This window comes from Solea senegalensis, linkage group LG12, assembly GCF_019176455.1.
Source record: "Solea senegalensis isolate Sse05_10M linkage group LG12, IFAPA_SoseM_1, whole genome shotgun sequence".
In the NCBI taxonomy this organism is placed as follows: domain Eukaryota; kingdom Metazoa; phylum Chordata; class Actinopteri; order Pleuronectiformes; family Soleidae; genus Solea; species Solea senegalensis.
The window spans coordinates 3,559,740-3,586,171 of record NC_058032.1 but is presented as its reverse complement, the minus strand read 5'-3'; the positions used below and the strand labels follow the sequence as shown (position 1 = coordinate 3,586,171).

Below are 26,432 nucleotides of genomic sequence, written 5' to 3'. Positions count from 1 at the left end.
TATCTACTTCCATTACATGTTCTGTGTAGTCCATACAAATCTGAGCCAAAATGACATAGATGGAACCGGTTCAGTGCCCTGCGTGTGAACTCTGTAGGACATTATGTAAAACTGTCCTCTAGAGGTGGTTTTCACCGTGGTTTACCAGCACTACTTCTCTGCAGGTAGTGAATCGCCGTGAGTGTGGATGCATAAGTGTGTGACCGTACGTGTGTCTCTCCACTGTAAGTCTACAAAATGGCTCCTGGGGAGAAGCTGTGCTAAAGAAAATAATGATATCTGTTCCTGGATCCATGAGGTCTGACTTGATGCAGCTTGTGCTCCCTGGTAGTAAAACAGATACTTTTGTCTATGCAGAGAATAAAAGTTTTCCTTGTCTATGTTAAAAGGATTGTCAGATTTCTGTGAGAATCCACAGCAAAGTTGAATTCTCAAAACTAGATTTTTCTTTTACCTGATGCCCTATTTAATTATTTATCTTCATCTTCTACCGCTTTATCCTGCACATGAGGGTCGCGGGGGCCGCTGGTCCTAATCCCAGCTGACACGGAACAAAAGGCAGGGCACACACCCTGGACAGAGACAAACAACCGATCCTCAATTTAAATAAAATGTGTTGCCTTCTACGATGTGTGCTATCCTCAGTGACTGCAGGTCTTCTTGGATGAGTGAAGCCTCTCTCCAAACAGACTGACCTAAACTTGACTCTGGATAGAAAGAGCTGGAGAAAAAAAATGCATGCAATATTTATGTTTTACGCGTACTCTTGCACTGCCAGTGCCCCTTAGATTTTCCCCTTATTTTTACTCCATTTTCTTTCATTTCTTCCACTAATTGCTAGAATCAGGGTTAAGGATTGATTTGTATAGGATAGATATAGTTGCCACCAGCAGACTCAGCTTGCAAACAGATCTCTTCCACTCCTGCCGATACATGTTATCATTTCTACATTAAATGTGTTGACTTCACTTGGCAGCAGAGATCATTTTTACAGTTTTTACAGGAGGACAATGTGTAGGCTGTCCTGTTTTAGATATAGGGATGACAAGATAAAAGTATGCAACTATGCTTGTGTAGATGGAAGCATGTCTCTTGAAAGAAGGGAAGAAAACATGTCTTTTTTTTTTGCGTGAATCACTGCTATCATGATTCACTGTCATGATGTTCTTCAGTGGAGAACACACCACTGGCTGCAGCCGTCAACATGAAAACAAGTATTCACCAGCAAGCGGCTTAGCCTGTGGGATTCCTGGAATTTAGATTCCAAATGCATGGATTGATTGTGGGATTTCTCCAAGATTTACTCACTGACCAAACACTCCAGGTCAGAGGCAGCTGTCAGAAAACAGGGCTATTCAATAAGTAGTATTATTATTATTGGAGAGTTTATATAATAGACAAAAATTGACTCTTTCAAAAGATCAAGTTGTATTTTGTTTTAAACTTCATCTGGCTTTACAATTAAAGCAGTAATCTAATATTTTTCTACTTATTTATTTTGAGATATTTTGAGCACAGATTGTGCTCTTTGGCTGGGAGTCATTGCAGTAATCTGCATTAAAAAAAAAAATCTGCAGCATATTGGCATGCAGTATAAGTGACTGATCATTCTAGTGATAAAACTACCCTCGCAATCTCCATCAGTGCTCTTGTATATGTCGCTACTTCAACTTGAAAAAGGGTTATTTTTTCCATATTATGCACAGGAAGATGTAGCTTTAAAATAATCATCTATGTCTATCATGGCCACAACAGACGAGCCTTGGAAAGATTTCAAGCTGTACAAAAATGAAAGACCAATTTATGTTGTATATTTACTATAGGGTTTGAGCAAAAGAACTGTCCTGGGGGATTTCGATTTACATTTTTCCCATGATATGCCACGGGAACGTGAACAGAACAGGGAACAATGACAAGTTGCGTTCAGGGCGTTGACTCAGCGAAATGCTGACAGTATGATGGATGAGCAAATGTGCCTTAGTAAGCAGAAACATCGAGCATTAAAATAATAGTTGCCGAGATGAGATAATTAATATAAAACACCGCATCATCAATACAAACGTGCGACGTTTGTGCAGTGAAGAATATCACAGTACATTTTTATGACGTATTCAGTTGCAAAAAAACACATTTTGTGTCAGCGAGTAGTTTTTTTCCTCATCTTGAATGAAGACAAAATATATTTGCACCAATCACATGTGGGAAAAAAACAAATTATTATAATAATTACTGTTATTACACAACTGTAAATCTCATCATTTGAAGTCGCGCTCACAGTCGAATGTATTTTAAATGCGTATTTTACCAAGACATTCATTTAACAAGCCACTCTGACTAATTAACAGATGGTAAAGCAGCCTGTGGAAATTCTGATGTACATTTTAATTACTGCCCTCTTATTGGTTGTGTAATAGTTTGAACACAATTTGATTGAATGTAGGTCTGCCGTGCACCCCAGAGACAACTGAGAGGAGCTGTACGTTTAGCCATTCTTAGGGGTGAATTTGGATCTATTTGTTGTTTTGTTTTTTTCTAAAAGGTTAAATTTCTGTGGAAAGTGGTCACTGTAAAATGTAGGGATAGAGAATATTTTTATCTCGCCGCACCACTCACACATGCATCATAAAGTGTATTTTCGTCTCCTCAACACTGAATCACTGTAGCATCCAGTCTGCCCAGAAGATGTGCTGCTCAGAGGGAGTATGATAAGAGAGAGTCTTTTTTTATTACCACATATGGACACGGACACCTGGCTGACATCGACTGATGGAAGCCAGAGTCAGCGTAAACACCAGACGAATACATTTGTCTCTTCGGCGTTGTGTGTCTTCACGTTTTATTGTGTTGCCGTTTGAAAACGAACTGAGCTGAGAGCAGAATGTCGAACGCGCTTTGCATCATCGCAACCTGTCGGCAACACATTCGGCGGACGAAAGCAGACGCGCTGGATTAATGACACAATAAACGCAAATGCAACTTGAATCGGTAGCTTTGGGCTACTTGGCAAATGGCAGGGTCGTGCGATGTAGCAGCATCTTTGACCACAAACAACCACAACAGCGGCATCTCACTCTGTTCTCGCACTCTCTTTGTTTACTGTATGACTGAACCCGAGGTCAAATCTAACCCTCTGAGCTACTGGCCTGTTTTTACACTGTTTGCTTTTGTTTCAGTTCATGTCTTGTTTTTTCTTCCTTTTTATTTTATTTTTGTTTCAGGAATAGCATTCACATTAAAACTGATTACTAAATGTTGAAGTAGCCTTAAAAATAAACCAGGAGAAATGGAAATGGAAATTTGGTCAGTAAATAAGACTCTGATTGCTATTTTGAATTAAACCATTTAAAAATAACTAGGAATTCCCTTTTTTTTCCCTAAATGACTAAAACAATAAAACAATCATTACCTTCAGTAATGATTCTGTTCTTCTTTTTTTTGTCGAAACTGTCATTTGTTAGATGTAGATTAGTTTTCTGGAAATATTCTACAGGCAAAAAACACAAACATTCAGTTTTAACTTCTCAATTCAGGCATGTGGCTTAAAAACAGCCAATATGATATTTAACAACAAGAATGCATTTGGTGAACATGCATGCCCTTTTCCATTGTAGCCTGTTATTTACAATCATGTGGTTCCAGATCTTCACAAAGCCGCCAGTCTTTTACGGCGCTCTGCTGCGGTTTCGCCACAGCATTGGAGTTCTTTGCACAAGTGCACCTTTGTGACAGGCTTTTAGAAAAGATGAATTCTGTTTGTTTGACGGCATAATATTCCCATACAAAACATGTCTGTGCTGGCAACTGTCCAGTCACAAGTTTGGCTCCATTAGCATACCCGTCCCTGGCACCGCTCATCATGTGTGTTTCTGCTTGGCCTGCTACCTTGCATTGCTCTCTCCGGAGGAGGGTGAGAGGCAATGGCAGGGATCATTACATCACAAAACACCCGGCAGCCATTGTCCTCAGCAACTGCCACACAACATTACCGCAACGCTTTTTTTTACAAACAAGTGGACAGGTCCTGTGTGCCACAGCACAAACGCATGGGTGGAGGGAACAAGAAAGTCACAAGAAAAACGGAAGAGAGGATCAGAGAGAGAGAGAGAGAGAGAGAGAGAAACAAAAGGAGTGCTGTTTGTCTCCAGGGTTCAAGTCACAGCTATTGTCATGCAGAAAAACTTGACATTTGTATTTCCACCATTTGTATTTCCATGATAGACAGTCTGCACAAAGTCAAAGGTTGAGGAAGCTCAGTGGATGTCAGACTGGTCATCACTTCCTCAGAGCTTTCTCTCATGACCACAGAGGCCTGACATTTCTGTCCTTGTGTGATGGCAATGAGACGCCACCCTCCGTCCACCCCGGCTCTCCAAACATGACCTCTTTGTTAGTTCAGGAGAGGATAAGCCCTCTCCAGTTTTATTGCTTGCACACCAACATTTACAACCTTTGTGGATCGGCAGTACGTGTGGGACATCATAAACAACTCTCACAAACACACACACGTTTCTACATACAAGGTATATGATCTGTGATGTAGTAGTAGTAATTAAAATGATTCTAGGTACTAGGTAAATAAGCAGCCATTTTTCGGCTCCCTGCTTCTCAAGTACCAACTCACAGCTCAAAATAAACCAAAAGATAATGAAAAAACACTTCTGCTGACTAAGAATGTAAAAAATCATTAACGTCAGCAACATATCTCAATATATAGTCTGTTAAACTGGTGAATTTTCTGTTGGTCTGTGTTTTATGCGGCTGCAAATTGAAAGATTGTGGCTCGTGGTTGAACAAAACAAACGGAATCGTGATCTCTGAGGACTCATGATGAGTATTTATGCAGGTTCGATAATAAACAGTTTTAGATGAACAATACGAGTGTAACTATAGATTAATATGGGGGTGGAACAATGAAACTATACAGCAACTGCTCTGTGATACGTTTGAAAACAGATTATATTAAATGAACTCAGCACAGTATACTTCTGGATTGACTGCTAGCCCAGAGTGGGAACATGTGCCTCTCAGGGAGTTTCATACAGAATGGCATTACACGTTTGTGTAGCTCCCGTAAAACACAAATAGACCAAACACATGTGTATAATGTACTGTTATGTGATGAGTGATTAAAATATCTTGGCTCTGCTCCTGTATCCAGATCTGCAAAAAAAAAAAGTATTATACTCTGGTTTCTGTCTTATCATGTGGCCAAGTGTTTTATGCAAATCAGCTCAGTTGTTTTTGTGTTATAACTGTATAAAGAAAAAAGTAAACAAACCCACAGAACAGGCACAGGTGTAAAATGTAACATGAAGTTAAACATCAGGTTTGGTCTCTACAGCAGCACAAGCAAACACGGGAGAACAAAATGCATCGCCGCTCGCAGGGTAAACATTAAGACAAACACAAACGCTGACAAACACAAAGTTGAACAAACTGGGTATGACAACAAACATGTTGGCCCAATAATGTCGAATGGGGAAACAAAAGAGATAAAGAGCAGGGGACAAAAACAAGGGTGACCCACACCAGTCCGGAAATGGAGTTCAGTTGTTTTTTATTCTGCACAACAACTAATGCAAATAGTGTGTCTCACACAAATTCCAAACAAATGAATGCAGTAAATAAATGTGGGGTTTTTTCACTAGAGAATAAAATCCTATGAGCTGAAACGATGTACAAGTTTGATACGATATCAATAAACAAACTGTTTGCTGTGCAAAAAAAGAGATGTCAATATGACACGTGGTTAATGGGTTATTGCAAAAATAAATGAAAGCAGATCCAGATCCTATCTTATGTCTGGAGATATCTTATAGCTAATAATTCAAAAGATCAAAATGTGAAAAGATCCTGACGTGCATAAGACTAAAGCGGTCTGGACAAAGGATTGCTTCAAATTATATAATGTTGTAAGGCGTATTAAAGTCAAAAATTGGAAAACATGACGCTCATATCAGCTGACTCTATTTCGATCATTGCCAAATTAATGCAAATCCATTACTGTTTCAGCTTCATGATACCCATGGATGGGCTACATACACCTATTACTTTTCTCCCACCAGTTCAACCCAGACTAGGCTTGTGTTTATGGCAGAAAAGTAAAAAAAGACTCTTCCATTTAAAAGCACACCATGTCGTCCTACCCGAGGACACTGTGTCAGCACCACGTTGTGCTGCAAAAGCCTCTGTAGCACCTGTCAATAAACCCAACATTGTCACATCCAGTGCCATGTTATTAACGTCCATCTGCCCAAAGTAATCTCTTAAAGACATCTTTGATGGGGGTGCTTCATATTTCTTTACAGTCTGGCCTGTGGGATACGTCCTACAGCAAATTACAGGAAGCTCTCCCACCTCACTCTAAATCTCTTCCCTGAGATAAGAGCGGAATTGAGTTATTGAGCGGATAGTTTAAAATATAAGCTTTAACTGAATAGGGCACTCAAAGGAGTTACAATTAGAAGGGATTTAATGTTTTTTTTGTTGTTTTTTTTTTCACAAAGGAGCCAATCTCATCTTCACCATTTGTTTTTGGCAATGCCCTAATTAACCTGTGGGGTAAAGGTCACAGTAGGTGATAGAAATCTGCACTACAACTGCTGTTTTTACATCACGGTATGGTTCAGTTTGGTACAGTACCGTACAGTTTGGAATGACCCTGGGTGAGGCATGACAAATGACGACGAGAACATCCAGCAGCTTCTGTCGCACCGATCAGCTGTTCCATACCATACCGTTTTATTTATTCTGGTGCCCCAAGGGACAGATGCCAAAGAACGGAATGGTTGGGTATGAAACTGCACCACACTGAATCATTCAACTCACAGTGAAGTGAACCTGATGCACATGTACAGACCCTGCTACAACGGTGCGTCACATGTGGGTGAATGATAATTAGTGATGCTTGTCAGATAAATAGAAGGGTTGTCAATCTGTAGCACGCCACGTGAGATATCTAAGTATCAACAGAAACGTCAAAAATGGCCATACTCATTTTGTGCCTAGTTATTAGCCAGATAACTAAAAAATATACATATAAATAATTAAAGAATTCTCCTTTTAGTGACACAGAAATGGCTGCAAAGTAGACTGCGCTCCACATGAGAGTGGTTCTGGGCTATCATGTGAATTCCTCATGTTTTGGTTTTGTTTTCACTTTGGTAGTTTGTATTTAATTTAGCATCATTATAGGACAATATAATGGTGAAATGTTGTACATACTATATGCAAAACAGTTGTTAAAATAACATAAAAAACAAAACTAAAAGATAGGGTAAAATGTTGAATACGAGTAAATATTAGTGATCAATTTACGAAAATGCAACCTTACTTATGCACATTGTGTACTGTTTTAATGAAAATGTGCCATGCAGCCTTTGCCATTGGTTTTAATTGTAGATCATGTGAAGTTATACATTCACATGGTAATTACAAGAGAATCAAAATGTATTAACAGTCGAGAGAAGGGGACAGAAGGTCTCTGTGGTACTGCAGTCACACATAAGTGCAGGGTAATTTACCCTTAAATGCATGTATTGTACTGTATTTCCCAGTAAAAAAAAAAGCAGGTAAAAGGCATGATCTGAATCAGGAAGATCCAGCAATGGAAAGGGAGAGAAATAATGTGTGCATGCAGAAGAAGAAGAAGAAGAAGAGAAAACATAGCAGGTTAAAACAGCCTTCTGTAGTGAAGATGAAAAGGGCAGAACGGGGTGATGCTGGCTGTTGTTGATGTTGTTACATGCCTTGAAATGTTACAGTCAAAGCATGGAAAGGAAACACACATCCATTATCTTCAACATCCATGTGCACAGAAGACATTTCGACCAACATACAGCTTTGTCTGACAAATTGTTTCTTTACTCGTGCATCAACAGTTCCCTTTATGATCTCCTTACATGTGTTACATGTAGACAGGAAAGACGGCATCCGCTTGGCTGTGTTGGCTTATTAGTCTGAATGTTTCATTAGGACAAATGTAAAGAAAAAGCCACATAGAGTAAATACACTGAAACAAAACAAAGTATGGATAGGCAGGTATTTTCTTGTGTTGTTGAGCAATAATTCCACAAAAGCTTTTCAGTATAATGTCAATAAACCAATCTGAGAGGGGACTAGATTCGTGCACCTGCTCTTGGCTCTGCCTTGGAGAAATCTGTCTAGTGACAAGAGATTTAGACTAATCAAAGCGCAGTTCACAGAGAGAGAACGCTGTTCAGCTGTTCTATAAAGTAACTGTGCATACACCCTGCTGCCCCAGCATCGGCAAGAACTGTCTCAGCTGCAAAGCAATTTAAGGGGGAATGGGGGGAAAATCAACTCGATCAAACATGTTTGTGATCATCTGATGGGAGGTGCTATGGACAGAGAGCTAAAAACTTGACAACCTGGAGATGAGACTCGGTGATTATTTTCCGAGTGATCCTGCCTGTGCAACACCTTTTTAAAACAATGCCCGTAAATTAAAACAGCTGGTGTTACAAAGCCGAGCTGATGAGAGACACTGCAGATAAGCAAAGACGAGAGGTGCATGCAATCTGAATTCAATGAAAGTGAAGTAAATTAGCAGCTTCATTAAGGTGTGTAACCATTGTTAAAAAAAATAAATAATGATAGTTACAATTTATTTTTTAATAATTGTACAGATTGAGTCTAAGTGAGTGCTGGGATATTTCCCTCAGATATTGAGATATTGAGTTCATGATAATGTGAGGCAACTGGACGTACGAACAGACAACCCAGAAACATTATGTCCCGAGGCCATGGCTGTTTCCAGCACATCTGAAAAAAAAGTGCTACTGCGCTATATTAAGATGGCAAATTTTCTTTCAGAACAATAAAATAGCAGAACATCTAAGCGACATCCCCTTAAAACAACCTACAGCAACTACTGGGCGAAAAAAACAATCTGAATGCATTTATTTTTAAAATCTCATAACGTTTTCCCTCAGGATGTGTATTTTCCAGCATTATAAACTGAAACTACATTCTTTCCTTTTGAATTTTTCTACCAGAGCACTGTTGTGGGTAAATTTCCATGTAATCCATGGGGATTACATTAAAACATACACTGGACACAGCAAGGCTCAGTTACTCATTGATTCCTCATGCTATCTATCACTCAAATCCTGTATATGTATACTGAAATGAGAAAGCTAACATTTGTTTGTTTTTTTCCTTTGTGGATTAACCATGAACAGGAAGGAAAAAAAATAAATAAATAATGCACAGACCCATCACACAAAGCCTTTGCCAGCTTCATTTAACATACCGTTATGAGGAATAACCAGTCTCATGGTCCCTTTATGTGCTCTTTCAACTTCATGAATGTGCCAATAAAGGTATGATTGTATCCATACTGAAGGGATGCAATTTGTAATAATAGGCAGTCACATGCACCACGGGCAGCTCCAGATGAGGCACTTCATCATCACATGAAACACTGTGCTGTCACGCCGAGGCTATAAAAACAACTGATTTTCAATTCATGATAGCAAATGATGTCGACCTGATGCTCGTGGGGGCCGCAGTAATGAAATATGAGAGCGCCGGTTTACATTGAACCAGTCACTCTCTTGGCGTAACAAGCGGTTTTGTTTCTGCATTTAGCTTGCTGCAGTAGCTCATTTAAAGATTTGGTCAGTTGGAAAGTTATATGCAATGACACATTTTAAAATAAAGTGTCATTTTGTTGCCGTGGCATCACCTATTTGCAGTGAGAACCAGGACCCGACCCTTTTGGGGGATCTTGCTCCTCCCACAGTCCGAGCAGATGCAGAACGGGGTTGGGTTAATTGGAGACTATAAATTGTATGTAGGTGTGAATGGTTGGTTGTTAGCTGGTGATCGGTCTTTGGTGTGCACTGCTGCTTCCCCAAGGTCGACTGGGATCGGCTCCAGCTTCCCGCTATGACCCTCGAAGAATTGGTGAATTTTTGCCATAATTGCTACATAAAATAAAAAGTGGTAAAATATGTCATCAGGCACCAGCTGCAAAAGGTGCATTTACATGGAATATTATGTGTTCAAGATAATGGGGGGTCCTAAGTATAAAATGTGACATGTATTACACTTGTAATGTGCATCTATCATTTCTGTAAAAGCCATTTAAGATGTAGGCTTGTAATCCATCTAGTAGCCATTTGACAGTCAGAACATATGTTCCAGAAGGAACTGGACAGCAACTGCCAGGAGCCAGGAGTTCATAGACTCAGAACCGGTATGGTAATAGGTAACCATGGTAACTTCACAAGGCAATGAGTTTGTGAGTCCAAAAAAAAAAAAAAAAGCTAAAGCAGCTAAGCACACAGTTAGCTCACTGACTCATTAATCGTACTGCAAGAGGTGGGTCTCAGATTACCAACAATTCCAGTTAATCTGCAGTCAAGTGTTTCCAAATTGAAAGTGCGGTACAAATGTGAAGAAAAAGAAGAAGGGCGGAAAGAAAATGCAGGGATATTTTCGTCCAGTGCACACTGGAGACAATCTGTCTGTGTGTGTGGACAGCTCCCTGTGGAGCTGGCCAGGGTCCTGAGGAGAATGAAACGCAGAGAGTGCAGAGCTGTCCATGGTGCTGACTGCTTTTCTCTGCTTTAGCTTTGCAACATTAGTCAGAACAGGCAACTGCACTAACACATCGCTGCTTTCAGACAGTCTTCACCCTCTTTTGTTTGTCTGCCACATCCCACTCACTACACCAGTCAACCTCTGCTTTGACAGGGATGTGTGCAGAATGTTTTCAGAAATCCTAAAATCCCCCACTCAAATATAATTGCATGTTACCAGTGCTCATTGCTTCTGCAGGCTAAATTGCGGTCTGATAATCCCATCATTCTCGTGTAAAAGTTTTTTTTTTTTTTAAATCAAACCAATTCATGCTTTTTTTTTAATTTTGTATCATTACAATGGCATTTTAATAATGTATCATTACAATGTCAGTGTCAAGTCACGTGCTAAGCTGGTGCTGTGTGTGAAAGCTGTGGAGAGAATGGGCTAAAAAAAAAAATAATAAAACACTTTGTCAGCTGCAATTACATATTCATGAAGGCTGCTGTCGTGAAAAACACTGTCACTTAAATTCAACTATAGTAAATAACTTCATACTAAGTTTTAGCTGGGGGGCTTTCTATAGATACACCCACTGACAGGTGAGGATTTACATCTTAAAATCGGTTCCAACGATTCGAAAATAGTTTTGTCACAAAAATATATGTACTGCAGAGAAGCTCAGAAAAAGGCCACGATCTTCCTTCTTGTATTATTTCAAATGTTCACTGCAGACACAAGATGCTCTACACCATTCGCTTTACCAGCGGATTCAAACCTGCAACATTCCCTGTTTATATTTGACGGGGCTTTGAATAATGCAAAGACTTATTTGAATAATGACACATTTGATTTAAACAAATGTATACAAAAGCATTGTGGTATTCTAGAGTCTGATTTCTCCTCCTGCCTTGTCATGGGAAATAAACCTAGACAGACATTAGGATGTTCCCAAAGTCCTAAAGTCTCAGCGGTTGTCATAGAGCCGCAGGCAGTTATTTTAGATAACAAGACCAGACTATTTAAATGGGGAGAGAGCCACAGCTGTACTTTCACTGACTCAATACTTTATTTATTGCTTATATTTCACTACACATGCGCCATAGGTTTCACTTGTCACAGCACACCAGCAAGAATGTCTTGATTATCCCTCTTCAGCTATTAGTATTTACCATAACCATTCATGGCTTCTGTCTTTGCGACAGTATTTCAAGTTAGCGTGTGTCGTATAAATCTGAGAATTATTCTTCCAGTTCCAGTGTTAAGAGGGATTTACTGTAGAAAAAGCTTTTAAATAGATTTAAATGTACTGATTTTGCTAAAATGAAAGCACTTTAGTACATTTGTCTTCAACAGGGGAAAATTAAATTCACTTGTGACCCAGACTGCAGATAACAGTGAGGAGATTCAGCGTGATTTCTGGGACGTCCTGTTTTGGCAGAGGTGACAGTGTGAAGCAATGGTTGCCATTATTCTCAGTGTTATGAGTGGTAACCCTCTGCAACCTTGCGGTAATCATTTTTTACAGACCTTGCTTAATTAAAATGTCATATCCACTGTAGCCAATATACAGCAGAATTCTCTGCAAATTAAAAAGGAATTAGGCTGGCAGATGTGGCCTTAATGGCTTAATCATGATCCCGTTGGTTCCTTTAAAGCATGACCACTGTTGAACACTGTCTCAATTCTCAAGTCTATGTGTAATCACAGGAGAAAGATGAAATGTATATTTGAAAACAAAAGCTTTAAGCTGAAACTGGCACATGACACGTGTGTCAGCATGTAGGCAGCATTGAATGCTAACGTAGCAGCGAGGCAGTAGGTAAACGTGCTCATTACATTAATTAAAACGATGATGCACAGTGGTTAAACACATGTTTGAGACTGGAGGCTTACAATCATCGAAAGACAGGATAACATGGCATGGGCACTGTTTCTGAGAGTCAATATGTTTTAGACATCATCATACACTTCTTTTTTCTGCGTGTGATAAATTGTTTTTCCCTCTTTCCTCTGCACCTCCCCCCACCCTTCAATTGATTATACCCTCCATATACTGAACAGGTTATAATAAAGCAGCAGCATAAAGCCTGATGATCCATTTTGTTGTGCAAAAAAATACAACATGTGGATATTCCCTGTTTTGTACCATATGTTGTTAATAGAGGTTAGGAGGAATCGGATTGCATAATTATGATCTAATTTCATTTCATTTAGACGACTTAATGGACTCTGGAATATATGGAATGTACATCGTATCTGCACCGTTAATAACAATAGTTGATCACCAGCAATTCCATTATCATATCTATTTGTTGTTTGATAAAGGTAGACAAGACCTATAGAGGGAAATATGCAGCATTAGTGTCTTTCATTTCAAATATTTAGTTTAGTCATGAGGAGCAGTTTAAGAAAAACACAATACAGCTGAAACAATTATAATCGATTAATCGATTATTAATCGATTACTAAATTAATCGTCAATTATTTTGATAATCAATGGTTTATAGTTTTTTCATTATTAAAACTGGATTTATTGTTTTATCTTCTCAAATGTGACTATTTTCTCAGTTTCTTTGCTCCAGATAACAAAGAAATCATTAAAACAAACACTGATCAACATTTTTTAACGTTTTCTGACATTCTATGGACCAAACGATTACTTGATTTATCGTGAAAATAATAATTAACATGTTAATCGATTATGAAAATAATCGTCAGTTGCGGCTCTAAATCTCACAACCTGAATAAGGAAAGAATGTGCTACATTTGTGCATCACATATTTCCATTGTATTAACATGCGGTTTAAAATGTGCTTTCATAGGAACCCAAGAATTTCACAGGTCCTTTCACTCTGCATGGGATTTCCATGTATTTTTCTGCCAAGATAATGTTTATCTTTCCTCTCCACCACTCCAACCTTTTACCCCGGAAAGTGTTATCCGGAGAATGAATGTAGAGAGACTAAATTAAGGGACCCAATTTGAAATGGCACCACTTCACTGTTAAGCTGTACAGGTGATCTGTGAGAGCACTCAGGGTCTGCTACATTATGACAATACAGAGGAATAAAGCAGATGAAAGAGAATAGCTTGGCAGGAGCAGAAATCAGATGGGCAGAGGGAGGGAGAGGAAAAAACAATCTAAAGTCTAATTGTGTTATGCCTCACGGCAGCAAGGGGGTTCAGGGAGACACATTTTCTTTCCACATGTCGTTCAGCATGGTCCCTTCCCTGATGTGATCACATTAATTTCCAGCCAGTCCCCGTCTCTCTTGCCACGTGTTCCCCCGGTGCATTTGGTGCAACTAGAATAACTGCCCCCCGGTTGTATGCTTCCACCAACCATTCCATTTGCAGTTTCCATGTTTGTCCATATTCATGTGATCTACGCGGGGCAGCAATAAAAGATACCAAGTGTCTACTTGGCGGAATGACACACTTACTGACATGTATGACCACCAAAATCGAATCATTTTAATGATTTCAGGCGTGAACAGTCAAATTAACTCCACTGTGCCGTTCACTTTCTACTCCCAAAATATAATAGTTTCACTTTTACGTTAATATTTGTGCAATGTTTGGAGAGTAGCGCCTCAAGGTGCTCAAGAGATATAGTGGGCAAACATACAGATGGATGGACAACGCAATTACATAATGCCATCGCTATTAAGAAAGTGACATAAAATAAAACGGGAGGAAAACCAGACCCATTACATTTGGCTATAAACATGCAGCATTGGCATTTGAGGGCAGGCATTTAAACATGTTGGCCTGATGTGTCTGACACCCTGCGAGTCATTCTGTGTCATATCTGCCCTTTGGGAGGAAAATGTAACTGATGTCTCCGAGCACTGGGAGACAACCATGCTTCTTCTTTTTTTAGTATTACTAATGTAAGGCTTGAATTCTAATCAAACATGCTTGTCTTCAGTGTATGGCTCCTGTCCCTGTGGCGTTATGATGACCAGTAAAGCCGTTTAGTGCATAATGTATACGTTTATGTTTGCATCATTATTTTATGAAAGTGGAAAAATGACAGAAAAGATAGCAACACAACTTCAAACTCCACCAGAAATAAGGACATGGTGATGCAGAATAGTATTTGGCCTGTTATTATTTCTCCATGATGCTCAACATACTTTCTCTTCAATAATTTCACCCAAATATAAATGTGACGCCAAATGTCAGAAATACAACGCTAAACAATGCTGAAAATCTCATTTAGGCATAACGTGGTCACAACAAATGTGTTAATTATTGGTGATATAAACTTGGCTAATTGGGCTTTCACTGTCGGGGGACTGGGACACTAGAGCAGATGGCCCAGTGAAACCGGGCTTGCTAGCAAAATATTCATTTTTAAATACATGACTTGTTTTTAATTCAAGTGTGGCAGTTTTTCATATCTTGTTTGTGACACCATTGTTTTGTGTGAGTGTTTCTGCTTGGATCTGCATGTGGTTATTTTGGGATTTTCACAAAAAACGCTGTGTTTTTTCTTCAAAACTGACTGTTTTGAAGAAAAGTTGTCATCCGACTGGAGAAAGAAGACAACAACATGCATAATTACAAGAAGAAATACATTTTTCTTGACATACCTGCTGGGCTTTCCAATGTCAGATGGCCATACACTCTTAGAGAAGCACAGAAGTCCTTTGAAAACACTCCCCCACGTGACTCTCTTCACAGGTCAGTCACTTCAGGATCTGAGAGAAAACGAAAACAAAAAAACACAAATAAGAAGAGACATGGAGAGTGAGCTCACGACTTTAACTGACTCAGCCACTGCAAATGCCTCGTGATCCAGGATAAACATCCTTGAAGAAATGTCAGTCCAAGAATCAGCATGAGGGTGGTTGGCAAAAAAAAGCCCCACATGACATGTGCAGTATCTCTCTTCTTGCCTGGTCAATTTGATAATTTTTTCTGCTTAAACAGCTGCCAGAGCACGGCTCATTACACCGTCGTTTCGCCCGGAGAAGACAGGTGAGAAGCATTCTGCAGGGCCAGTGCCAATCAAGTTTGTGGTGCAGTCTTGGACTATGAATCAACCTGACAGACTGACACATTGTTAAAATGCAAATGGACAACAGTTTCAAGGCATTAAAACCCAACAGTTTTGAGACCTTTATAGCCACTTTACACAAGAGCGGAGCTGCAAATGCTGCTTCTTTTTTTAGGGCAAATGTCGGCCACTTTCCCTGAAAGAATCATCAGTGCTGCTTGGTTAATGTGCAGTCTCCCATGTTTGCTGTGGCTCAGCGGGTGTGTTAAAGAGCAGCTGAAACTGATTGCAAAGTATCCACAGTGTATGTGCACAAAGGTTTACTTGTTCTTTTTCCTCAGTTTATCTTACTAACAAGGCTGCACTTGTAGTCTTCAGACTTGGGCACAGGATTCCAAAATGGCACGCAAACTATAGCACATACTAAGGCTGTTGAAGTGACAATGTGCTTTTATATAATCCTTCATTAAAGGTCCAGTGTTCAACATTTGGAAAGGGTGTGTCGACATAAATTGAATAGACTTCTTCTTCCAGCTTCTGCCTCCATCTTGCCCTATCCATTGTGTCCTCTTCTGTTGTACCAACTGTCCTCATGTCCTCCTAAACAACATCCACAAACCTTCTCTGTGGTCGTCCTATTTTCCTCCTGCCCGGGAAGCTCAAGCTTCAACATCCTTTGTCCAACATAATCACAATCACTCCTTCACTCCTCTGCATGTGCCTCTCTTACTTTCAACCTGAGCTTTTCCTCTAATGCATGCATTTTATCCTCCTGTCCATCCTGGACACTCACAAAGAAAATCTCTTTTGAGAGTGCCACTGTCTTCAATAGCAGGTCTCACTACCATCATAAATTGAATAGACTACCCTAAAATAAAATGCGTTTTTTGTGGCCTTAGAATATAAGTATTTTAAATGTCTTTCAAACGAACATTCATTTAATGTTTTTAAGTGTAGGCTTACTGAGCAAACGACAAAGATGATTTGCCAACATAGACAGACCTGTAAAAAAAACATTCAAGTACAATAAAGCCATTGCACTTGAAAAAGAAGAGGTGAGCAGAGGATTCCTCTGCTTGTTGCAAATCTGCAGTCTCACCATTAGATTCCATTCATTCCATTCTCCTTTCAAAGGACGCTTCTGTCTCAGCGATCAACCAAGAGAAAAGCATGTTAACCGAGTAACGACTGAATAACAGTCATGGCTCATATCAGAGAATGTGCAGATGCAAAGATCATAAAATGGAGGGTCAGCGAAGAATTTCATCACGCAATTGCTTTGAGGCATCAGTGTCAGCTGTCAGCACAAATGTGCTCAGATCCACTGGCTGTCACTTCATCAGGGTGCGAGAATTGATTATGTGTTCACTGGGTTTCGAAAGCTTACCAATAAAATCCATCCCTGTGACTGGCAGAGTCACTGATTTCCTCTGGACCAGTTTTGCGACCCAAAACACACAATAAAGCAGAAAGTAGTGCTTCATAATGCATAATGTAGCGCTGGGAGATGCTGTTAGCCCTGATGTCAGTGGAAACGGCAACTCGGTGCTCCCACACTGGGAATTATTCAAGTAGAAGATAACACAAGTCAAACCAATGTTTTATGTGTGTCTGTTTGTTTATCCGCCTTTTGGTTTCCCTAGGGATTAATGCATGACCCTAAAAAACATATTGCTAATGTTAATGCTAATGCATTATTTATACTGTTGAATTCTGGGCTTTAAAACGATACACATATTTATTCAGAGTTTGGTAAATACCTGAAGGACTCGACTGATGCCTGACTTTACCTCATGGCATAAACCATTATAACCAAATATTCCAGCCCTTCAAAATACGACATATCTTTGAATAATCAAAAATGTCATCATACAAATGTACAAATCTACATTTTATCACAGCTTTAGAGCCCTTTCAACCTGTTACTCAAGTGTCTCAGCTTTCCTATCAACGGATGCCCTCTGATTTGCACATAGGCCAATCAGTCCACAAGGTGAAAGCCAGTTCATAAATCTGTCCATGAATCCGTCTATCGTTGTGTTGTTGTGTTTTTTAACTATTACCACTGCGTGTGACCTTTACTCCATCACATCACGATACACGCGGGATTACATTACATTGATGTGATGATATACGATACCCACAATAAGAATTCTATCTGAGAACGGAGCGTGAGGAAAAGCCAGGAAGTGAATTTATCTCATCTCTCTCATCCATTCTTCAAGTGGATTCATAACAGGTTATGACACTGTGAGGATTAAAGAAAAAATAATCTTAGCACATGGATTTTTTTCACTATACCAAAGTTCAACCGCGCTGGCTCTGCTCAATGACTCAATTGTTAAGCCCCCTGTGAGCCATTTCAATGTGCCATGTCTACTGGAGCTCGAAATGTAGTATAATTTCACATCTGTTATGGTTTCCTTGAACTCATACTTTTTTGGGTGCACACTGCCAGACAAGCAAGTGGTGGCTGCTGACACCACTTCCACTGACTTACAAATGCTGCTATTTTCATCCCACCTACTGATCAGCATAATCCACTGTTGTAGGATTTGTGCACCATTGCGCAGAGGCAATTGTGCAGTGGCAAAATGACTGTGGCTTAATTGGGGCAAAGACTTAATGAGGGCCCCTTGAGGGTTATCATCTGTGGCTTAGAAACGGCCCAGGTAACAGAAGACACGGTCATAAGGATGAGTTCACAGTCTAACCTGGAGAGACAAAGCTGAGCCGCAATTTTGTCCAGTGCAACCTTTACATTTTTCAATTTCAATTTATTAAATATTATTTGTTATTTACTATTAACGCAGTGGAAAAGATGGACCAATAGTATTCTGCTGCAGCTCAAAGACAGTGCACTTATTAACAAAATGTTTGTTATAAATATTTCCCAATAAAGTGTGCAAACATTTTTGACTAATTAGTTCTTTTTCATAATGACATTGCGAAGAGACTGCACACAATCAACACTACTTTTCATTATTTTCACAAGCAATTAGTCTGGTAATTAATGTCTTGACAAATTAATTAATTTTCTGTCCATTACATGTCATTTTTTAAAAGAAAAAGAAGGAAATATTGCAAGTCCCCAAAGCCCAAATGAATGTTCCCACATTGCTTGTATAATGAGTCCAACCATAAATCGTGTAAATGTAATAAATGTGTCATCAGATACAACATACAGAGAAATTATCACGGGCTAGTGGCTGAGAATAGTGGATGTTTGTCAGTTTTCAGGTAAAACGACACACAAATAATTGATTTTTACGAGGCGGAGGCGGTGATTATCTTTCTATCGCTCTGCAAATTTATTAAGTGACAAATCATTTCAGCTCTTAAATTTTGTTAGAGGGGATAGTGGCCATTCCTGTGGGGACACAGGATTATACTGCTATGGGAAAGGAGACCCTTCACTAGCTCTCCAAGCTGTTTTTTTTTTTTTCTTGTTTTGTTTTTTTTCTCAAAGGGACCCTCTACCCATGTCTCTTCTTGACAGCCACAGATCAGATATGACTGACCAAGATAAATGGTTAGGCTCTAAAGTCAGATCAATTCAATCTAGCAACTGTCCTCGCCAGGAACAAAAGGCCACACTGTCAACGAGGCTCAGCTCACTTCACTGTCTTTTTCTGTCCTTGTTACATAAATACTAACAATGTGCAAATATCCTGATTTTGCATGGTATTGTTTTTCAGCTTTAAATTAGTGAATTGAATCTCATTTATTATTCATCACTTGAGCAGTTTGGTTTCTAGGATGCAATGAATTAAGTTTAAATGTCCAAGTTTTTCTTAAGGTGGTGTAATAAGTCAGACTACATCTCCTCACATGAGTTATTATTTTACATTTCCATAGGATGTGTTTAGTGGTCTGCCATCAGCCAGGCTCCAGACAGAACTGGAGTCATCATCTGCAGCAGGGTTAGTCAGCCCCTACACCTCAGGGCTCAGCGCTTTCATTATGCAGGAAGACACAAAGGAAAAGTCGAAGTTTGTGCATTCAGTTCGACCGATGAACAAACACGCCAAAGGAAGATTTTAGGCTGAGTTGCATTGATCCAAAGCTCAATTAAATTACATGCTCTGCAACAAGTACCAGCAACAATAATTTCTTGTTTGCAATCATGTCCTGGGCTGGCATTGACTGAATTACCAGTTTCAAAGTCTCACTTTATAAGCACTGCTCCTTCACTCCTCTGTTGAAATCATGCTGTGTGATGTAAGCACATTTCAAGAATACTATAATGTCATCAGTTTTCCCGGCAATCCTTTATGAATCCGTACAGATAGTGCGTCCACTATGCCAGTGTTTTATTTCCCAAAGCTGCCCCTCAATAATGTAATATTGATTTGTTAAATATGATAGCTATCTGTCTTTACTGAAACATGAAGCATTTCAAAGTAATGCACAAACAACGGAAGACGTTACTGTTACTATTTTCTGATGGAAATCCCGGATAGCACAAGCGTAATTAACAACCGATATCCGTCTGGTATGCAGTCATTTTAGACATTTTAGACTATGTTAACCACACATTTGTGCCATTTCAAGCTATTTCAAAATACTCGATTCTCCACAAATATTCATTTCCCATGAAAAAGAAACAAAAAGCCCACAATGTGACTGATTTTTAGGATTTTTGGATTGTACAGGATTTTACAATTTGACATATGTTCACACATTCTAGCTAGATTTCATATAGAAATGCTGCCGGCCTTCTAACCATACTGTGTTAAGCAGAACTGTGAAAGCTACCCCCTACGTTGTACTTTGCTTTTACAGAGAATAAAAGGCAAAACACAAAGTCCACGCTAGTGAATGCACAACATAGAAAGAGTCTAGAAACATAGAGAATACAGGTTCATAGGGTCAATGAAATGTTGCAAAGATAACTAACAGCAACTTTTTGGTCAGAGTTGGCACATGGTCTACATGTTATCTTCTCTTATAAAGGAAAACAGCATCAGGGGCAGTGCTGTTACTTTAAAGATATACAGATGGAGAATATGAAGGGAAATCCACACACCTTTACCAAGAGGAATAAACAACAACTTTAACATTTTAAAATAAAAATGCGGGGTTAGTACACTGTGCAAAGACATAGTGGAAAATAATATAGGGAGGAGAGAGTCCCCTTTGGAATTGAAGCTCAGTGACTACCACAATGTAATCCTGCTAGAGCACTCCCCTAAACAAAGGTTTATTGCATCATTGCCTGTAGCACACAGAGCCTGAGTCAGACTCCTACAGTGTCTCAACCTTGGGATCTTGTTTTATGAGACCAATCTCGAACAATTTGCAGAGACAGGATGAGAGCAGCCCCCATCATCTTATTTCTATGCCGCCATAAACGGAGTTCTAAGGTGCAGCATTAAAAGCAGAACTGAAGCAATTCTCCTACATGTGAACAACTAGATAAAGATTTTAAACCATATTATCATGAACATTTTTCTATGACACCCTGGACTGATTTCTTTCACAAAAAGCACACCTTATCATTAGCTATGGGTCCCTATATCGCAAGAGCCATGCCGCGTTGCTCTCTCATCACTCTACCATTACTAAAATCTTATCTTCTCCAAGTTCTGTAGATGTGATGTGGTCCCTGATCCTAAAATCAAAAGAGAGGCTAACACAGTTAAAGATCAGATTAAGTAAAGCAATGAATTAAAAAGACATGACATGCCTTGAAGCAAATTCTTAGTATCCCAAATTTGGTAGTAAGCTCTGGTCCAGACATGTCCTCAAAGTCAAAAGAGACCCTTTCATGTGGACATAAATCTGCACCTGCACCTGCAACACATCTGTACTGACTCTACGCTTCAATTGTCCATTCTCCAGACATTCTCCATTTTAGCATGAATGGAACCACAAATCTGTACGTGTGACAGGAACATGAAGAGTTGAGACTGTTTGTCATGTCCCGTTCTGTCCTTTAAGTTATGTTATTTGTTTTTTTCTATTCATTCATTGGTTCCTGTTTTATTTGGGTACTCATTTCAGATCCACTTCCTGTCAAGTTTCACTCCTGTGTGATTACTGGCCCCGCCCTAACGTGTTGCACCTGTTTCTCATTGACACAGAGTATTCAGTCTCTGTCATCCCCTCCATCAGTGCCAGATTGTCTTTGCCCTTGTGTGAGATTTTCCAGCGTTATTTTCCGATTAGTGACTGTGCTTAGACTGTGATTATATTTTGACTTCTCTTTTGCCTGCCGATTTGGATAGTGTTTCCTGTTTTGGACAGAACTCTGTGTACCGACGCCTGACTGAATAAAGACCCTGAACTGTTGCTCTGTCTGAATATAGGACACCATTATTTACATTTGTACAATTTAAACACACACAATACACTTAAATTCATAATGTCATACTTTCTCAAACTGCCTGTCACCTCACTTGATACCCATGGAAACCTGCAATGTTTTATGCATAGCGTTACACTGAGTGATTTAAAACTGCTGACCTTAAAGCCCTAACACCCTGTCAAACAAGTGCACAGATGAAGCGAGACTCCAGGAAACCTGATGTGATAGCACATGCCACCAAATCCACAGTTAATTGGACACGTACTACACAACAGGCCTGTGGTAAACAGCAGCGAGCAAATAATAAGGCTCGGATGAGCTTCCAGAAGGAACAAGGAAGAGGAAATAGCTCAAATAACGTAACCAACAGCAGATGTGCCGTCTTCTGCAGTATATTGTGTTTGGAACAACAAGTCGTCTTTGACCGCATAATCCTCAGCACTCTGCTAAACTGATTAGCCTTTCCATGCTTAACAGCTGGCATCTTAGCCCAATTGGTCCGGCTTGGAAAGTTAAGCAGAATCATGTCTTCTGCATTCTTCCTGCCAAAAGTGTAGTTATATGAAGAAAATGGTCAGCAGCCAGGTACCGAGAAGGGATTACCCATGATCAAAATGGATTTTATGGAAGCAGATTGAGGGGAAATGCTTATGGAAATATAGCTCTGCATTGTGCTGGATGTCTCCATGTTCCAGCGGCAATCCACATGAGGAAGTTTAACTGCTGGGAGATGTCGAGGGTTTAGAAAGTTATTCAGCTCGCCAGAAACGGTCAGCTCCTGCTGAATTAAACAAGGCTTAAAGACGAGTGTTTGGTTGACTTACTGTCCCCACCCACCACACACTATATCTACTCACACCCACTTGCTGTGGAGGTCCCTTTGACATCTTTCACACCTGCTTCACAGCGCCACTAATGCAAAGCAGCACACCTGCTCCTTGTCTTTCACAGTTGTACATCTCACTGTAATTCAGCAAATAGATCCACATATGACATAAGGTGACATAAATCAAATTGTATTTGCATGTATTAGCATGCAAGAAATGGCACAAGACAGCAAGGGAAGCTCAGCCTCCTCTTATGTCGACAAATATGTACTGTGTTGTATTTACATAACAATACTAAACTTGTGTAGAACGGATGAAGGATTATATTACATGATTTTCATATTCCCGTAGCAGCGACCGCATTAAAACCATTTGAAGCTTCAACTGTTCTCTATGGGGCAGCACAGAATTTATTTTTTCACCTCAGTGAGCTCAACGGTGATTGGACAAATGTGGCATAAATGTCACTTCCAGGGAAGCTCAGCTTCTCTCGGAGTCAGTGGAGCAGTGGGCGGGTGCAGACGCTGGGCTTGAGCATGATGACTGGAAGAACTGCCTGAAAGGCAGCAAAGCCTTTCCTGCCTCAGTCCTGTGTGGATTTGCTTTTTTTTTTGCTGTGTGGATTGCAGATTTTATGTAAGACTGTACTGTATGTAAATAAGTGGGCATAAATTGAGCTCCCCCTGTTTGAAAGACCAGCAACCACCACTGGGATGGACAGATGGGCTAAAAGAAAACATAACAGCCATACCTGTGAATGGCACGTGACATAATTAATGATGATTTCTTTTTCCAAAGGCAAAGTAGTTGAACTCGACATTGCACTCAATGTCAAGTGCAACTACATTGTTCATTTGTTGCATGATAAGCTCCAATCCATGATTCCCAGTCCTTGTCATTAGGTAAAGATTGAAGCACAAAGTGACTTTGGCATTGTATGCCAGTATTTACAGTATTAGTTGTATATATCTGGCATAGAGTATAACAGCATCTGAGAAGTGCAGGCACAACAATGGACTGCTTCCAGGCATTTGATGCAGTGCAATCACTATTGGGTTTCTGCTGGAAATAAAAGGGAGAACGTATGTTTACTAAACCGTCTGCATCTAACTGGCTCAATTCTTGTTATCTCTGAATTTGCACAGCACATCACATACAGTAAATTAGTTCCATTCAGGGTGAGGGTGGAAAGTCGATATGAGCCCATATGATGCTTTTAACGTGTATTTAAGAAATGTGTTGCACATTTTGTCTTGCATAGCATTGCGATGTACCAAAACATTGCAAAAAATAAATCATATCAGAGATTTATGATCGGGTTTGTTTTCTGTTTGTTTTTTCTAACCTGAAGCACTTTCGATCAACTCAGAGTTACTCTTGTGAAAATTTAATTTCATGGGTGACAATGACGCAGATGGGATAGTGGTTTCTGGACAATTAAGACTATGTTATTTCTTAGATAAATCTGTCACTAAATGACACCCCAATTTGTCCCCTAGTTCTGTGTGCAATGGTGTTTTATTCCAGGCAAATGCTTCCTCATGAACACAAGTGGAGTTTGCCCCAGTAACAATCAGCATAAGCACAAAATACCAAGAGATATTCTTGATCTAAGAGCCTTGGCAAATGTCTGCTTCTACTATGCTCATCTGTGTGACCCATGACCAATTAGAGAAATCTACTGCATCTGATTCCTGCAAATGTGTGCTCCACATACTGCACCCACTATTGTTTTATTTAATTCTGCTGGATTTGTTTTTCTTTACTTGACAAATTGACCCAAGCCTGTGAAATAGGAATGCATGCAAAACATGGAACTGCATCACATGGTAATTAATATTTGAATTCATTTGTATTAGTAACTTGTTTTGTGTGCTTTGTATGTAAATAACAGTTATGCACTTGCATTACTGTAAAAAAATATTTCAGTGTTAAGGCAGTTCCTATTTACTTGCAATGTTTTGTAACTGTGAACATTTTACAAGAGACAAAATAAATAAATATAGCACAACCTGACGTTTTTGCCAGGCCTGAGCTGTCAAAGATGACAGCCCAATAAAAACGCCCCAGCTGAAGCACTCATCTCATAGACAGAAATCACTTTCGCATTAGCAGAAATGTCAGACATTATCTCCATCCTTTTCTTAATTGATTTCTCACCAACTCCCTCCACATTATTTTTTTTTTCTTGCCACACTCACAGTCCACTGTGGTTGTCTCCATCAATAGCTGCCGTCTGTGTCGCTCAATCTGTCGACATAACACATGTGCAGTCCGCTGGTTCACGTGTGGCAAATACATTTTACAGTAACGCCACTTATAAACTGGAGCATTGTCGTTGTTAGACAGATGAGTTTGCAGTTATTCAATTTCCATCATCCTGTTTGGAAATCAATAGTCTTATCTCCACAAGCAATGTGGATTGCCTTTGGCTGAGGTGATAAGAGTAATGCTTGACTGAGGTGTTGTTTTTTTGCTCTAAGATCGCGCATCTGTGCCTTGGAGCAATGACTGGAACATATTTAATGATCTATTTGTTTGTTTTTATAATTTGTCTTAGTGGACAGCTGACCGAAATATTAATTACATCATAATTAAATGGTAAAGAGCCCAGTAATTTGACTCTATGGGTTGCTGGCTGCTTGGTCAGTGAGCTGTCAAGCCAAGAAATGGAATTTGAAGACTCAAGTCTCCATCTGAAAAAATATCATCTTAATATGGAGCCGTACATATAATACATGGAGAATATTGTAGAGGATAAACTTACTGTGTAAATAAACTTGTAGAAATGTGCAGGAGTAACCTGCAACCAGTAAATACATAGATAGCAGCTGTACAAGAAACTGTTTTAAGATTGTACAGTATTAAAATGTAAGGGCACAGCTATACAGTACAAGGATTAAGGACTAACAAATTAGAAAGCAAGCCAATCAGCAATAATGCATTTGTGCTATATAAATATAAACTGTGCAGTTTTTTATAAGGAACAGAGAAATAAAACACCACTCTAATCGAATAAAAAAATAACACAAAACAGCCTGTGTCAAAACACACAGAGATGTGGCATACAGTACATGTTGTAACTGTCAAATTTTCACAGCCCAGTTAACAGTTATAGAATATTGGTGCAGCAGAGAAACACAAAGACAGAAAGTGTTGATACCTGATACCGTCATTTTAAAAGATTCACTTAAATGAAACTGCCTTCTCTATCACTCCTTTGTTCGCATAGCATTTTCCATATGTCTGTTTGTGTTTATTATTATTATTATTATTATTATCATTATTATTATTGTTATTCATGTAGTGTCATTCAGAGAAATGTTTTAAGCCTGTATTACCTGTCTGAGTCCAGGCTTGTTCAGTGTCCAGCATCTGAAAGAGGAGGCAGGGAAAACAAAACATGGCACTGGTCTGAGTGCAACCAGTTAGCCAGTCCTTCTTCTCATACCAGCTCCTGTCTTTCGTTTGCTGTTTTATGGCGACGTTCGGCGGTCAGGTCCGAGTTATATACGCCGAAGATTTTTCTTCTATGAAACGGCTTTATTTTTTTGCTGTGAGAGTAAGTTGTTTGTACTTTTTTCCATGATGGAATCGGCAATTAAGCGCTGGTAAAGTTAGCACAACTTACAGAGAAGCGAACGGAGGCATTTCCGTTTCCGCCGGTATTAGGCCACGTCCGCTCGGACGTAGGAGGTCTTAGTGATGCATCAGTGCGTATGACGAAATCACGTTGCGG

The 26,432-nt window shown here is 39.5% G+C and overlaps 1 protein-coding gene across 3 annotated transcripts in view; it reads right to left on the bottom strand.

Moving 5' to 3' along the window:
* lingo2 (leucine rich repeat and Ig domain containing 2) overlaps nt 1-26,432 on the bottom strand; it is a 164,721-nt gene that overhangs the window by 93,014 nt on the left and 45,275 nt on the right. For all 3 annotated transcript variants that reach the window (XM_044040790.1, XM_044040792.1, XM_044040791.1), the window contains one exon: nt 15,150-15,257. The gene's annotated coding sequence lies outside the window, so the exon portion shown is untranslated. The remainder of the gene's footprint in view (nt 1-15,149; nt 15,258-26,432) is intronic.